Source organism: Heteronotia binoei, chromosome 6, assembly GCF_032191835.1.
Source record: "Heteronotia binoei isolate CCM8104 ecotype False Entrance Well chromosome 6, APGP_CSIRO_Hbin_v1, whole genome shotgun sequence".
NCBI classification, from domain to species: Eukaryota; Metazoa; Chordata; class Lepidosauria; order Squamata; family Gekkonidae; genus Heteronotia; species Heteronotia binoei.
In genome coordinates this window covers 138,860,162-138,874,234 of record NC_083228.1, presented here as the reverse complement: position 1 = coordinate 138,874,234, position 14,073 = coordinate 138,860,162, and the positions used below count along the sequence as shown (strand labels likewise).

The 14,073-nt window shown below is 49.6% G+C and overlaps 1 pseudogene; it reads right to left on the bottom strand.

Moving 5' to 3' along the window:
- Window positions 1–13,521, bottom strand: part of LOC132574467 (cytochrome P450 2J2-like) — a 42,113-nt pseudogene extending 28,592 nt beyond the window's left edge.
- Between the last annotated feature and the right edge of the window lie 552 nt (window positions 13,522–14,073).

Genomic DNA, 14,073 nt, shown 5'->3' with positions numbered 1-14,073 from the left:
GTGATGAGAGGGTGAGAGTACCTTCCCAATGAGGAAAGGCTGAAGACCCTGGGGCCTTTCCATTTAGAAGAAACTGCTAAGGGGTGGTGGTGGTGGATGTGATAGAGGTCTATACCAGGGATGGCCAACAGTAGCTCTCCAGATGTTTTTTGCCTATACCTCCCATCAGCCCCATAACAACATAAGAGAAGCCATGTTAGATCAGGCCAATTGCTCATCCAGTCCAACATTCTGTGTCACACAGCGGCCAAATATATATATATATATTTATATACACACACATACATACACACACACACACACACACTGTGGCTAATAGCCACTGATGGACCTCTGCTCCATATTTTTATCTAAACCCCTCTTGAAGGTGGCCATGCTTGTGGCCGCCACCACCTCCTGTGGCAGTGAATTCCACATGTTAATCACCCTTTGGGTGAAGAAGGACTTTCTTTTATCCGTTTTAACCTGTCTGCTCAGCAATTTCATCGAATGCCCACGAGTTCTCGTATTGTGAGAAAGGGAGAAAAGTACTTCTTTCTCTACTTTCTCCATCCCATGCTGTTGGCAATGCTGGCTGGGGCTGATGGGAGTTGTAGGCAAAAAAGATCTGGAGAGCTACAGCTGGCCACCCCTGGTCTATACAATTATGCATGAGGCAGAGAGAATTGACAAAGAACTTTTTCTCTGCCTCCCAAAATTGCGGGAGAGCGCAGAATACTTTTGACTTTATTTGATTCATACCCCGCCCTCCCCGCCGAAGCAGGCTCAAGGCGCTCGCGGCGATCAAATCTCAAGAATCCATTCAAAATTTCACAGCATTAAGCACATCGATTTAAAATTCAACAGAGAGCCCTGTGGCGCAGAGCGGTAAAGCTGCAGCCCTGCAGTCCTAAGCTCTGCTCACGACCTGAGTTCGATTCCCGGCGGAAGCTGGGGTTTCAGGTCGCCGGCTCCAGGTTGACTCAGCCTTCCATCCTCCTGAGATGGGTCAAAGGAGTCCCCAGCTTGCTGCGGGTGGGAAGTGTAGATGACTGGGGAAGGCAATGGCAAACCACCCCGTAAAAAGCTGGGTTTAGGTAGCCGGCTCAAGGTTAACTCAGCCTTCCATCCTTCTGAGGTTGGTGAAATGAGTCCCCAGCTTGCTGGGGGGAAAGCGTAGATGACTGGGGAAGGCAATGGCAAACCACCCTGTCAAAAGTCTGCCGTGAAAACGTCATGAAAGCAACGTCACCCCAGAGTCGGAAATGACTGGTGCTTGCACAGGGTACCTTGCCTTTTCCTTAAAATTCAGTAATTAAAACAATCTGGTGCTAACATCGTATGTAGTTATTTCCCTTCCGATGGCTTCGGTGTTCTTACATTTTCTCTTACTATAATGGTAACTCTAAATCAGTTAAAGGCTGACCGGAAGAGTGTGGCTTTACAGGTGTTGTGGAACTGGGCGAGGTCCCGCAAGGCCCTCGCGTCCTCCGGCAGCTGGTTCCACCAGTAGGGGGCTGCTACCGAGAAGGCCCTCTCTCTGGTGGATTTTAGTCTCACCTCCCTCGGCCCAGGGATCACTAATAGGTTTTGGGATCCAGATCTAAGTACTCCCTGGGGAACGTGTGGGGAGAGACGGTCCCTAAAGTAAGCTGGTCCTCAGCCATATAGGGCTTTAAAGGAATATAAATTGGATGGATGCAGGGGTCGTTTTTTAGAAAAAGAGGTGCTGGAGCTCATCCAGGGATTGTTAGGCAACTGCACCTACTGTTCAGCGGACAAGGTGGGAAGGAGGAGGTGGAACTCTCAGAAAGGTTCAGGAGCTTGCTGTTGTGATCTCCCGCTGATTCGAGGCCTGGATGGATGGATGTTTCCAACACAAAGGCCCTGTCTTTGTTTACATCCCTCCTATCTCACTTTGTCAAAGTTTAGCCATGTCAGTCCTCTGGACAAAGGGTGTGGGACGTGCAGGACGGAAGCTGGATTCCCGTAGCGAAGATAAGACAGTGTTACGGAAAGCCATTACCTAAATGTTGGCATTGCTGTTTGCTTAGTTAAATACAATCTTCCAGAGTTCACTGAACTCCTTCCAGCCGGGAGGAGAGTAGAGACACAAACCGAGAGTGTTTGTTTGTTTAAGTCACCCAGCAGTTGTGGATTTTGTGGGTTAAAGAGGACGGCACGAGATGATTTTATAAATATACATTTGAAGTTTGTACCCGTTTTCAAAAAAGGAGGCCTAATCTGCTTCCAGAGAGCCAGTTTGGTTCAGTGGTGAAGTGTGCGGACTCTTATCTGGGAGAACCGGGTTTGGTTCCCCACTCCTCCACTTGCACCTGCTAGCATGGCCTTGGGTCAGCCATAGCTCTGGCAGAGGTTGTCCTTGAAAGGTCAGCTGCTGTGAGAGTCCTCTCAGCCCCACCCACCTCACAGGGTGTCTGTTGTGGGAGAGGAAGGTAAAGGAGACTGTGAGCCGCTCTGAGACTCTTTGGAGTGGAGGGCGGGATATAAATCCAATATCTTCATCTACCTCACAGGGTGTCTGTTGTGGGGGAGGAAGGGAAAGGAGATTGTGAGCCGCTCTGAGACCCTTCGGAGTGGAGGGCGGGATATAAATCCAATATCTTCATCTACCTCACAGGGTGTCTGTTGTGGGGGAGGAAGGGAAAGGAGATTGTGAGCCGCTCTGAGACTCTTCGGAGTGCAGGGCGGGATATAAATCCAATATCTTCATCTACCTCACAGGGTGTCTGTTGTGGGGGAGGAAGGTAAAGGAGATTGTGAGCCGCTCTGAGACTCTTCAGAGTGGAGGGCAGGATATAAATCCAATATCTTCATCTACCTCACAGGGTGTCTGTTGTGGGGGGGGGGGGGAAGGGAAAGGAGATTGTGAGCCGCTCTGAGACTCTTCGGAGTGGAGGGCGGGATATAAATCCAATATCTTCATCTACCTCACAGGGTGTCTGTTGTGGGGGAGGAAGGTAAAGGCGATTGTGAGCCGCTCTGAGACTCTTCGGAGTGGAGGGCGGGATATAAATCCAATATCTTCATCTACCTCACAGGGTGTCTGTTGTGGGGGAGGAAGGTAAAGGAGATTGTGAGCCGCTCTGAGACTCTTCGGAGTGGAGGGCGGGATATAAATCCAATATCTTCATCTACCTCACAGGGTGTCTGTTGTGGGGGAGGAAGGTAAAGGAGATTGTGAGCCGCTCTGAGACTCTTCGGAGTGGAGGGCGGGATATAAATCCAGTATCTTCTTCTTCCTTTTTTGTCACCGGTATCCAAAGCGTAGGATTGCCAAGTCTGTGTTGGAAAATACCTGGAGACTTTCAGGGTGGATCCGGGAGAGGGCGGGGTTTGGGGAAGGGAGGGGCCTCAGCATGGTGCAATATCAGAGTACACCGGGGTGGCCAACGTTAGCTCTGCAGATGTTTTTTGCCTACATCTCCCATCAGCCCTAGCCATTGGCCATGCTGGCTGGGGCTGATGGGAGTTGTAGGCAAAAAAAAATATCTGGAGAGCTACCGTTGGCCACCCCTGGAGTCCACCCTTCCAAGCAGCCGTTTCCTTCAGGGGAGCTGATCTCTGCCAACTGGAGATCAGTTGGAGAAGCGGGCGATCTCCAGGCTCCAGCTGGAGGATAGGCAACCAACAGGGAAACGCGGAACAACGGAGCAGGGAACAAGGTACAAACCTCCGCAAAAAACCAACCTCAAAAAAAAAACAACCCAATACAAATGTCTATAAATACCCAAGAAAAAGAAACAAAATCGTATGAAGTGAAACTAATCGTGAAATAGACAAAGACCGCGTCCTTCGTTGATAAGATTTCTGAAGCGCTGCTCTATGGTAAAATGTATGATGGTTTTCCACAGCTGGTAGAAGCTTGTTAGTGAAACGGGGGATCAAGTACGGCCCTGTTGCGTTTCTTGTGCCCTGCTGCACTGGATTATTTCATCTAAAAATCCGGGAAGACGTCTTGGAGCTCTGGACTCCCTTTGCCACGACTTGGACTACTCTTCTCATCTTCTTGGCGTTAATTAATTCGCTTATCAAGGGACTTGAGTGTGAGCGCGGTCTTTTGTCTATTTCAGGATTAGTTTCAATTCATATGATTTGTTTCTTTTTCTTGGGTACTTATAAACATTTCTATTATTTCTTTTCGGGGGTGGTTTTTCGCGGAGGTTTGTACCTTGTTCCCTGCCCCACCTGGAGGCTGGCAACCCTCATCCAGCAAGAGGATCCTTTGCTTTTCCAGCAAGGTGTTCCCTTGGCAGCCAACACACAACCTTTCCTCCCCATCTCTTCTGAGGCGTCACTTTTTCTTCTCTCAAATAAGGACAGAACTAGGAGGGGGTATCTCCTGCCAGTTCCTCTGGAGGGCCAACAACAGGGCTTGGAGTCTGAGGCCTTCCCAAGAACATCAGAAGAGCCCTGCTGGATCAGACCAGTGAAGGTCCATCTAGTCCAGCATCCTGTTTCACACAGAAGCCAACCAATTCCTCTGGAGGGCCAACAACAGGGCAGAGAAGCCGAGGCCTTCATAAGAACATCAGAAGAGCCCTGCTGGATCAGACCAGGGGTCCATCTAGTCCAGCATCCTGTCTCACACAGAAGCCGACCAATTCCTCTGGAGGGCCAACAACAGGGCAGAGAGGCCGAGGCCTTCATAAGAACATCAGAAGAGCCCTGCTGGATCAGACCAGTGAAGGTCCATCTAGTCCAGCATCCTGTTTCACACAGAAGCCAACCAATTCCTCTGGAGGGCCAACAACAGGGCAGAGAGGCCGAGGCCTTCATAAGAACATCAGAAGAGCCCTGCTGGATCAGACCAGTGAAGGTCCATCTAGTCCAGCATCCTGTTTCACACAGAAGCCAACCAATTCCTCTGGAGGGCCAACAACAGGGCAGAGAGGCCGAGGCCTTCATAAGAACATCAGAAGAGCCCTGCTGGATCAGACCAGGGGTCCATCTAGTCCAGCATCCTGTCTCACACAGAAGCCAACCAATTCCTCTGGAGGGCCAACAACAGGGCAGAGAGGCCGAGGCCTTCATAAGAACATCAGAAGAGCCCTGCTGGATCAGACCAGGGGTCCATCTAGTCCAGCATCCTGTCTCACACAGAAGCCGACCAATTCCTCTGGAGGGCCAACAACAGGGCAGAGAGGCCGAGGCCTTCATAAGAACATCAGAAGAGCCCTGCTGGATCAGACCAGTGAAGGTCCATCTAGTCCAGCATCCTGTTTCACACAGAAGCCAACCAATTCCTCTGGAGGGCCAACAACAGGGCAGAGAGGCCGAGGCCTTCATAAGAACATCAGAAGAGCCCTGCTGGATCAGACCAGGGGTCCATCTAGTCCAGCAGCCTGTCTCACACAGAGGCCAACTAGTTCCTCTGGAGGGCCAACAACAGGCCAAAATTGCTGCCTGACCCCAAAAGTGGCGAACATCTGATCTTTTTAATGGGAAATGCTTGCAACTGAACCTAGAACGTTTTGCAGGCAAAACAGATGCTCTGCCACCAAGTCATGCCTCCTCTCTGCAGCTCAATTGACTAATGGAGGGGTGTCCAAACTGCGACTCAGGAGCAGCACATGGTTCTTTCACTCATATTGTGTGGGTCTCGAAGCCCCCACCGCCCCATCAGCTGGCTTGGAGAAGGCATTTGTATCTTTGAATCACTTTGGAGGCTTGGAGAATGCATTTAAAGTTGCTTTCTTTCCATCTCTCTCTCCCTCCTCTCATCTATTTTCCTCCCTCCCTCCCTCCCTCCTTCCTTCCTTCCTTCCTCCCTCCCTCCTTCCTTCCTTCCCTCCCTCCCTACTTCCTTCCTTCCTTCCTTCCTCCCTCCCTCCTTCCTTCCTTCCTTCCTCCCTCCTCCCTCCCTCCCCCCCTCCTTCCCTCCTTCCTTCCTCCCTCCCTCCCTCCTTCCTTCCTTCCTTCCTTCCTTCCTTCCTTCCTTCCTTCCTTCCTCCTTCCTTCCTTCCTTCCTTCCTTCCTTCCTCCTTCCTTCCTCCCTCCCTCCCTCCTTCCCTCCTTCCTTCCTTTCCTCCTTCTTCCCTCCTTCCTTCCTCTCTCCTTCCTTCCTTTCTTCCTCCCTCCTTCCTTCCCTTCTACCCTCCTTCCCTCCCTCCTTCCTTCCTTCCTCCCTCCCTCCCTCCTTCCTTCCTTCCCTCCTTCCCTCCCTCCTTCCTTCCCTCCTTCCCTCCCTCCCTCCCTCCTTCCTTCCTTCCTTCCTTCCTTCCTTCCTTCCTTCCTTCCTTCCTTCCTAACTCCCTCCTTCCCTCCCTCTCTCCCTTCCTTCCTTCCTTCCTTCCTTCCTTCCTTCCTTCCTTCCTTCCTTCCTTCCTTCCTTCCTTCCTTCCTTCCTTCCTTCCTCATCTGATGTTCATGTCTTGTGGCTCTCAAACATCTGCTGTTTATTCTGTGTGGCTCTTACATTAAGTAAATTTGGCCAGCCCTGGACTAACTCAAGTGTCGGCATGGATCTTCTGTTCTTTAAATGCCCTGGAGTTCACTGAACTTCCTCTGATAGCCTGGGGTGGAGGTGAGGGACTCAAGCCAAGAGTGTTTTAAAAACATTGGGCAATACAGGAGATTATTTTATGGTTTCAAAACACAAGTGTTGACTTTTTTTAAAAAAAAGGCAAGTTTATTTCTCCTTGGCCAATTTGGTAGATGATCTGACATGTGCTAGGGGAGATGGACAGGGAAGTGAGACCCTGTTAATTCTTCTGGACTTCTTGGCGGCTTCAGATACCCTCCATCATGACATCCTTCTGGACTGCCTTTGCTCAAAAAAGATATTATAGCATTGGAAAAAGTGCAGAAAAGGGCAGCTAGAATGATTAAAGGGCTGGAACACTTTCCCTATGAAGAAAGGTTGAAACGCTTAGGGCTCTTTCGCTTGGAGAAACGTCGACTGCGGGGTGACACGATCGAGGTTGACAAGATGATGCATAGGATAGAGAAGGTAGAGAAAGAAGTCCTTTTCTCCCTTTCTCACAATACAAGAACCCGTGGGCATTCAATGAAATTGCTGAGCAGTCGGGTTAGAACAGATAAAAGGAAGTCCTTCTTCACCCAAAAGGTGATTAACACATGGAATTCACTAACACAGGAGGTGGTGGTGGCTGCAAGCATAGCCGGCTTTAAAAGCGGACTGGATAAGTATCTGGAGAAGAGGTCCATCCATGGCTATTAGTCACAAGATATAGATGTGCTTATAGTCAGTCCTAAAGGAAATCAACCCAGACTGTTCCCTGGAAGGCCAGATGCTGCAGCTCAAATACTTTGGCCACCAAATGAGAAGGGAGCCCTCACTGGAGAAGACTCTTGAGAGTCCCTTGGACTGCAAGAAGATCCAATCAGTCAGTCCTAAGGGAAATCAACCCTGACTGTTCCCTGGAAGGTCAGATGCTGAAGCTGAAGCTCAAATACTTTGGCCACCCAATGAGAAGGGAGCACTCGCTGGAGAAGACCCTGATGCTGGGAAAGACAGAAGCGAAAAGAAGAAGGGGAGGGCAAAAGAGGAGATGGTTGGACAGTGTTACTGATGTAACAAACACGAATTTGAGCAGACTTCGGAGGATGGTGGAAGACAAGAGGGCCTGGCGTGACTTTGTCCATGGACTTCCTTTTATCTGTTTTAACCTGACTGCTCAGCAATTTCACTGAATGCCCACGAGTTCTTGTATTGTGAGAAAGGGAGAAAAGGACTTCTTTCTCTACTTTCTCCATCCCATGCATAAACCCTTTATCATGTCACCCCACAGTTGACGTTTCTCCAAGCTAAACAGCCCCAGGCGTTTTAACCTTTCTTCATAGGAAAAGTGTTCCAAACCTTTAATCATTCTAGTTACCCTTTTCTAGACTTTCTCCAATGCTATAATATCCTTTTTGAGGTGCGGCAACCAGAACTGCACACAGTACTCCAAATGAGACCGCACCATCGATTTATACAGGGGCATTATGATACTGGCTGATTTGTTTTCAATTCCCTTCCTAATAATTCCCAGCATGGCATTGGCCTTTTTTATTGCAAACGCACACTGTCTTGACATTTTCAGTGAGTTATCTACCACGACCCCAAGATCTCACTCTTGGTCAGTCTCTGCCAGTTCAGAATAAATAAGAAAATTAGAATACTAGGAGAGGTACTCCCGTAGATATGTTTGGTCCCAAAATGTTAAGGCCTTGAAGTTTAGTACCAGAACTTTGACCCTGATCCGTTATTCCACTTGGAGCCAGGGCAGCTCAGGCAGGACAGGTTGGATATGGGCTGTATGCAGAGTCCCTGTGATGGCCACATTAAGGACATTTGAAGTACATCAAACACTGAAGTACAAACTGTTACCGATTTCTCATTCACCCTACGCTGCTCGTGCATTCGTTTTCCCGGCGCGGCGTGCTTCCGACTTCCCATTATCTGCCACGGGGCTTCAGTAAAGATCGCCGTTTAAGCGCAGCAAACAGAAACCGCTAAAAACCAGTTTGTTTGCTGCGCTTAAATGTTGATCTTTGCTGCAGCCCCGGGGCAGATAGTGGGAAATCAGAAGGATGCCGCGCCGAGAAGACGAACGTGAGAGCGGCGTAGGGTGACTGCGAAATCAGTCAGTGACTTTTCGGTGCAGAACTCACCTATGCAAGATAAGAGAGTTACTAGCATGCAGGTCACTGAACTCTCGTAGAGAGTTGAGGTTTGTGTCAAAACGTGTCACAGACTGTACAGGTTGCCTTTTGACCCAATTGCTAATGACTCGTTTTAGTTAACAGTAAAAAGCATAAATGCTTTTGAGCTGTGGTGCTGGAGAAGACTCTTGAGAGTCCCTTGGACTGCAAGGAGATCCAATCAGTCAGCCCTAAGGGAAATCAACCCTGACTGTTCCCTGGAAGGTCAGATGCTGAAGCTGAAGCTCAAACACTTTGGCCACCCAATGAGAAGGGAGCACTCACTGGAGAAGACTCTTGAGAGTCCTTTGGACTGCAAGAAGATCCAATCAGTCAGCCCTAAGAGAAATCAACCCTGACTGTTCCCTGAAAGGTCAGATGCTGAAGCTGAAGCTCAAACACTTTGGCCACCCAATGAGAAGGGAACACTCACTGGAGAAGACTCTTGAGAGTCCCTTGGACTGCAAGGAGATCCAATCAGTCAGTCCTAAGGGAAATCAACCCTGAATGTTCCCTGGAAGGTCAGATGCTGAAGCTGAAGCTCAAACACTTTGGCCACCCAATGAGAAAGGAGCACTCCCTGGAGAAGACTCTTGAGAGTCCTTTGGACTGCAAGAAGATCCAATCAGTCAGCCCTAAGAGAAATCAACCCTGACTGTTCCCTGAAAGGTCAGATGCTGAAGCTGAAGCTCAAACACTTTGGCCACCCAATGAGAAGGGAACACTCACTGGAGAAGACTCTTGAGAGTCCCTTGGACTGCAAGGAGATCCAATCAGTCAGTCCTAAGGGAAATCAACCCTGACTGTTCCCTGAAAGGTCAGATGCTGAAGCTGAAGCTCAAATACTTTGGCCACCCAATGAGAAGGGAACACTCACTGGAGAAGACTCTTGAGAGTCCCTTGGACTGCAAGGAGATCCAATCAGTCAGCCCTAAGGGAAATCAACCCTGACTGTTCCCTGGAAGGTCAGATGCTGAAGGTGAAGCTCAAATGCTTTGGCCACTAAGTGAGAAGGAAGTACTCACTTGAGAAGACCCTGATACTCGGGAAGACAGAAGGCAAAAGAAGGGGATGGGAAAAGATGAGATGGCTGGACAGCATTACTGATGTAACAAACACAAATTTGAGCAGACTTTGGAGTATGGTAGAAGACAGGAGGGCCTGGCATGACTTTGTCCATGGGGTCACATCCGCACAGGGTGGTGTAGGAAGGAAGGGTTTGAGTTTGTTAGGCACTAGGATGCTTTCTGGAACAAGCGGGAACTGTACCAAAGAGATGGTCTCCACTTGTCCCCAGAAGGAACCAGGCTGCTGGCGCTTAAAATCAAAAAGGTGGCAGAGCAGTTTTTAAACTAAATCTTGGGGGAAAGCCGACAGGAGATGAAATGTCTCTGGTTCGGAAGGACTCATCTCAAAGAGATGAAGGGTTAGCTGTTACTTTTCTACTGGGTAATGGATCAGAGTTGTCCACTGAGATGGTGACAAACAGTATGGAGTGTCTGCCAAAGTCTCGAGGCAGCAGGAGGAAGGTGGCGGGCCTAGCTTGCCTGGGAAATTATAGATGTTTGTATACAAATGCCAGGAGTGTTCGAAGTAAAATTGGGGAGTTGGAATGTTTAGTGTTGGGGGAAAACATAGACATTGTGGGAATTTCAGAAACTTGGTGGAATGGAGAGAATCAGTGGGACACGGTGATTCCTGGATATAACATGTGGAATTCACTGCCACAAGAGGTGGCGGCGGCTGCAATCATAGCCAGCTTCAAGAGGGGTTTGAATAAAAATATGGAGCAGAGGTCCATCAGTGGCTATTAGCCACAGCGTATTATTGGAACTGTCTGGGGCAGTGATGCTCTGTATCCTTGGTGCTTGGGGGAGGGCAAAGTGGAAGGGCTTCTAGCCCCACTTGTGAACCTCCTTTCTTTTTTGGCCACTGTGTGACACAGAGTGTTGGACTGGATGGGCCATTGGCCTGATCCAACATGGCGTCTCTTATGTTCTTATGTCGCAAAGACTTGACTGTGTGACTGAACAACAACAACAAAAAGCTCTCAAGCAGGGCTTTTTTTTTTTTGCAGCAGGAGCTCCTTTGCATATTAGGCCACACCCTCTTATATAGCCAATCCTCCAAGAGCTTACAGGGCCTACTGTGAGCTCTTGGAGGATTGGCTACATCAGGGGGGCGTGGCGGCTGAGAGGTGATATGATCACCATCTTCAAGTACTTGAAGGGCTGTCAAAAAAGGATGGTGCAGAACTGTTTTCTGTGGCCCCGGAAGGTAGGACCAGAACCAGTGGGTTGAAATTAAATCAGAAGAGTTTCCAGCTCCACATTAGGAAGAACTTCCTGACCGTTAGAGCGATTCTTCAGTGCAACAGGCTTCCTCGGGAGGTGGTGGGCTCTCCTTCCTTGGAGGTTTTTCAACAGAGGCTAGATGGCCATCTGACAGCAATGAGGATCCTGTGAATTTAGGGGGAGGTCTTTGTGGGCTTCCTGCATTGTGCAGGGGGTTGGACTAGATGACCCTGGAGGTCCCTTCCAACTCTTTGATTTTATGATTCCATGAGCCAGGGCAGCTCATGTAGGACAGGTTGGATATGGGCCATATGCAGAGCTCTTGGAGGATTGGCTACATCAGGGGGCATGGCCTAATATGCAAAGGAGCTCCTGCTACAAAAAAAAAGCCCTGCTCTCAGGTAAGTGTGCTTAGCATCGGGACCTCAGTCAGTGAATTTAGGGGTAGGTATTTGTGGGTTTCCCGCATTGTGCAGGGGGTTGGACTAGATGACCCTATGAAACTATGATTCTAAGCTACAGGATTTATTGCCAATATTACGCTTCACTCTTCACGCTCAATAGATAAAGCAGGAATCAAGCGGCACCTTTAAGACCAACCAATTTTTATTAAGAACGTAAGCTCTCGTGTTCTCTTAAGCACCCTTCATCAGACGAGAAATCCAGCACAGTGAGCAAAGCCATACATAGCTATGTATGACTTTGCTCACTGTGCTGGGTTCCTCGTCTGATGCAAAGGTGCGACTTGACTCCTGCTTTGTTCAACTGCTTCAGACCAACACGGCTGCCCGCTTGGATTTACTCAAGAAATAACTTGCTCACACTCAATCCAACAATTAATTAACGGTATTAACACCATTAATTGTCGGATTGAGTGTAAGCTGGTGTTGGTACCTTAACTTGATGCTGAAGTATCCTCTGCATACATTGAGCAAACCCGGATTTGTCAAAATATTTTTTTGCCATCAGTAAAAAAAATTGGACTTATAAAGAATTTTTGGGGGTGAATTAGTCTTTATCGGAATGGAAAGTAGAGGCTTATTGTGCAATCCCTCTTGCCTGGTCCTTTTTAACTTGAGATGCCGGGGGTTGAACCTGGAACCTTCTGCATGCCAAGCGGATGCTCTACCCGAGGCACAGCCCCTCTTCTTAGTTCTCCATTGTCTCTGGCTGAGGTCTTTCCCATCTCCTCCTGCTTGGTCCTATTTAACTGGAGATGCCGGGAATTGAACCTGGGACCTTCTGCATGCCAAACAGATGCTCTACCACAGAGCCACAGCCCCCCTCCTTAGCTCCCCAGGGTCTCAGGCTGAGGTCTTCCCCATCACCTCATGCCTGGTCCTTTTTATCTGAAGATGCTGAGGACTGAACCTGGGACCTTCTGCATGCCAAACGAATGCTCTGCCACTGAGCCACTGCCGCTGTCTATGTCTCTCCAGGGTCTCAGACTGAGGTCTTTCCCATCCCCTCCTGCCTGGTTCTTTTCAACTGGAGATGCCGAAGACTGAACCTGGGACCTTCTGCACGCCAAGCGGATGCTCTACCGCTGAGCCACAGCCCCCCTCCTTAGCTCTCCAGGGTCTCAGGCTGAGGTCTTTCCCATCACCTACTACCTGGTCCTTTTTATCTGAAGATGCTGGGGATTGAACCTGGGACCTTCTGCATGCCAAGCGAATGCTCTGCCACTGAGCCACAGCCGCCAGTTTGGTGTAGTGGTTAAGTGTGCGGACTCTTATCTGGGAGAACCGGGTTTGATTCCCCACTCCTCCACTTGCACCTGCTGGAATGGCCTTGGGTCAGCCATAGCTCTGGCAGAGGTTGTCCTTGAAAGGGCAGCTGCTGGGAGAGCCCTCTCAGCCCCACCCACCTCACAGGGTGTCTGTTGTGGGGGAGGAAGATAAAGGAGATTGTGAGCCGCTCTGAGACTCTTCGGAGTGGAGGGCGGGATATAAATCCAATATCTTCTTCTTCTTCTTCTCTCCAGGGTCTCAGACTGAGGTCTTTCCCATCCCCTCCTGCCTGGTTCTTTTCAACTGGAGATGCCGAAGACTGAACCTGGGACCTTCTGCATGCCAAGCGGATGCTTTACCCCTGAGCCACAACCCCCCTCCTTAGCTCTCCAGGGTCTCAGGCTGAGGTCTTTCCCATCCCCTCCTGCCTGGTCCTTTTTAACTGGAGATACTGGGGATTGAACCGGGGACCTTCTGCATGCCAAGCGGATGCTCTACCACTGAGCCACGGCAACCCTTCCCTGACATCCGCCGCTGGTGAGCAGGACCCACCCAGTAGAACCAACAACGCCTCCACTCCCTGGAAGAAGCCAGTGACCGCCCCACGCTCAAGCCGCAGTACCTGTATCAAAGCTTCGTGATGGATTTTAAAGCGGAGCGACACCAGGTTGCCGAAGAAAGGAAGCGGGGCCGGTCCTGGCGGGAGTTTGCTCCTGGCCTTTTGGACTTTCAGGAAGTTCCAGGCCAAAAAAACAGCCAGGAGACCCAGAAGGGCTGGGAACAGAGGGCCCATCTCCCTTCTCCAGGCTCCTCCGCTCTCTGCTTCAGCAGGATTCCGCTGAGAAGCTGCTCTCAAATCTTCTCTCATGCTGCCCTTATATGGGCAGTTCAAATATTTGGTAACCTATGAATGGTATTTTTTTTTTATCGACCTCTGTCCCGTGCCTTTATCCGCAGCTTAACCTTAGCAGGTTATCTCAGCGTTTATTTCCCTGTCGTCGAAAGCGCCGCTGTCTAAACCCTGCTCCCCCTGGAGCGGTTAAAGGTCCAATAGCAGGCCAGGTCTTTCGGTTCTGGACAATATGACAACCCTCCTCGGATAGAACAAAACTGGAGTCGATTGCACCTTTAAGACCAACTTAGTTTTATTCCGAACGTAAGCTTTCGTGTGCTCTCGTCTGATGAAGTGTGCTTAGAGAGCACACGAGAGCTTGTGTTCTGAATAAAACTCAGTTGGTCTTAAACGTGCAATTGACTCCTGTTTTGTTCTACTCCTTCAGACCAACACGGCTGCCTATTTGGATCCCTCCTCAGATAATAATTCCAGAGGTGTGTTAGCTTGTGGCTTAGTGGAAGAACCTCTGCTTGGACAGAGGAACTGGTTGGTCACTGGGTGAGAC